Genomic DNA, 3,133 nt, shown 5'->3' with positions numbered 1-3,133 from the left:
TTTGGAAACTGAAACACTTGTACTGCGGTATAGCCGGTGTATACCCGCAGGTGTGTTTTGGAGTTTTTTCTTGAGGGGTTATAGGAACAACCACCGCATTGGGTAACACCGAGGTGGTTGATTCCCTGGTGTGTTGGAGCAGTGGTCAACTCCCGGGTTCACCGTTTGAGGGTGCCCCTGCACGTTCATGACGTCTGCCAATCGTGTCAGCCTTCTCTGCCTCGACCCCTCTGGGTGGGGGTTGTTAAATGGAGGCTTGGTCATGCAACACCGCCAGCTTACGCTCCTCCGCCGGGGCGGCTGTGTTCAGCTGTCCCCTCTGGCGCCTGTCTCGTCCGCAGTCTCCAGGCTAGGGTTAACAGCCTGTTGCCTGGTTTTTCCCCGGTGCGCTGCCTGCTTCCGTTGGTTAACCTTTTTTGTGTGCTTACGGCCATGCTGACTGCCTATCTGCAGGTCAGTGTGCCAGGCGGTGTACTATTGGGGGGACGGGGCCCGCTCGGCTTACGGCCATACCGACCTGAACACGCCCGGTCTCGGTCCGATCTCGGAAGCTGGGCAGGTTCTGGCCCTGGTTGGTTCCGCCTGGGAATACCAGGTGCAGTAACTGAGGGGCCTTTGTCCGAATACGCTGGCGATGTGGGGGGCCGGGAGGCACTACGTGCCCACCTGGTGGGTCTTGATGCTGGCATCATGGACTTCTCCGGGCCCCCATTCCAGGGAGTCCAGTCTTTTGGTGGGTCTGGGTCTTCCTTCGTGCTCCGCTGCTACGGCCTTGCCACGGGGTTGGTTTGCCCTTGACCCCGTGATTCTGGGGCAAGTAACGAGGTTGTTCCTCCGTCGTTCCGGGTGGCATGCGGGTTGTGCGTGTGTGTAGTCGTGGGGTCAAGCCACGGTCTGCTCACCCTGTGCGTTGAGTTGCTGAGTGCCTCTTCGCACGGTCGGGTCCGTCGCCCTCCCGTGACGTCCCCTAATAGGGGGGCTACCCTCCATTAGGGGGGGGTCGGGGGGGCTCGGCCCTCCCTGTTCTGATGGTTTTGGGGGGCTGTCAGCGGGGGTGTATTGTCAGCCAAGTGGCTCCGCTTGGCCTCCCTTGTGCAGTAGCGATGCCAAGCTAAGCCACTAACGATACAGAACGTTAGGTTATGACTATAACCAAAGTTCTTTAGTTAGGGGCGATGCTTGGCATCGGACGCCGCTGCAGCCCTTGTCCTCACCTTGTGGTGAAAGCTTGGGAAGGAGGAGAGCAGGTGACCACACACCTGCTTATGAAGGTAAGCTGATGAGGGGTGTGGTCAGACTAATACTGGTATTAGAGGTACATTTGTGGTTTATTCAGTACGCGTGCACGTACGCGAGATAGTGCAGTAGCGATGCCAAGCATCGCCCCTAACTAACAGAACTTGGTTATAGTCATAACCTAACGTTAACCTTTCACTACCACACTACAGAAGGTTAACCCTTTCACTACCACACTACAGAAGTTTAACCATTTCACTACCACACTACAGAAGGTTAACCCTTTCACTACCACACTACAGATGGTTAACCCTTTCACTACCACACTACATAAGGTTAACCCTTTCACTACCACCACTAGAGAAGGTTAACCTTTCACTACCACAATACAGAAGTTAACCCTTTCACTACCACACTACAGACGGTTAAACCGTTCACTACCACACTACAGAAGGTTAACCCTTTCACTACCACACTACAGACGGTTAACCCTTTCACTACCACACTACAGACGGTTAACCGCTGCATTGACTGCTGGATTTTAGGCTCTATTTGTTTTCACAACCAACCTGATGTTTTGCTTTTTTGGGGTATTTTATGCATCACTGTGAGGGGAGGAGGTGTGTATAGTATGTTTGTGTGTGTTACTATACTCAGACAGCTGCAGCCCCTGCTTCATACAGTAATGTGACTTATATAACAATAACAATGTCTTAGTGAGTCCTAACTTTTGAACGCTGTGTATAATTTGAAGTATTAAACACGAGTACACAAGTATGTGTTGGAGGTATTGTGCAGATCCAATGTGGCAAAGGATCATCAATAAGAAACGAGAATACTGTACATAATATACACAGTTTATATATAACACACAATATACACACAGTATATACAATATATACATAACGTACAATACACAATATGCACAGTATAAACACATAACATACAATACACAATATACACAGTATATACAAAATCTACACATACACAATACACACAATACACAGTGAACATAATATACACAGTATACACGATATACACATATAAAACACAATATACACAGTGTACACCTAACACATCAATGTACACAGTATACATAATGTACAAAGTGTACACATAACACACAATATACACGTACACATAACACACTATTCTGTACACAGCATACAATATATACACATACCACACAATATAGTGTATACAATATACACAGTATAAACAATATACACATAAACACAATATACACAGTATACTCATAACACACAATAAACACAGTATACACAATATACACTGTACACATAACACACAATATACACAATATACTGTTCACAAGTATACACAGTGTAAACAACACAATATATACATACACATAACACAATATACACAGCATACACAAAATACACACTAGTATACACAGTAATAGAGAAAGCACACGTGCATGCGTGTTTGTCCATGTTTGAGTGTGTGCGCTTTCCGCAACTACTATACTACTATATATATGTGTGTGTGTGTGTGTGTGTGTGTGTGTGTGTGTGTGTGTGTGTGTGTGTGTGTGTGTGTGTGTGTGTGTGTGTGTGTGTGTGTGTGTGTGTGTGTGTGTGTGTGTGTGTGTGTGTGTGTGTGTGTGTGTGTGTGTGTGTTGACCACAGGGCCATCCTTCCTAAGCCACCTCACCCCTTTATTAGAGCCATACATCACTGACAGTGACCTTAGGATAGAGAGAAAGATAGAGAGACATAGAGAGAGACACACACAGATAGAGAGAGAGAGAGAGGGAGAGAGAGAGAGACACACACACACACACACACACATACACAGATAGAGAGAGAAACAGATATAGAGAGAGAGATAAAACAGAGAGACAGGATAGAGAGAGAAAGAGAGAGCAAGAGAGAGA

The sequence above is a fragment of the Notolepis coatsorum genome (assembly GCF_963971535.1).
Source record: "Notolepis coatsorum genome assembly, chromosome: 18".
Classification (NCBI taxonomy): Eukaryota; Metazoa; Chordata; class Actinopteri; order Aulopiformes; family Paralepididae; genus Notolepis; species Notolepis coatsorum.
The sequence above is the reverse complement of the archived record's forward strand: the minus strand, read 5'-3'. Positions refer to the sequence as shown.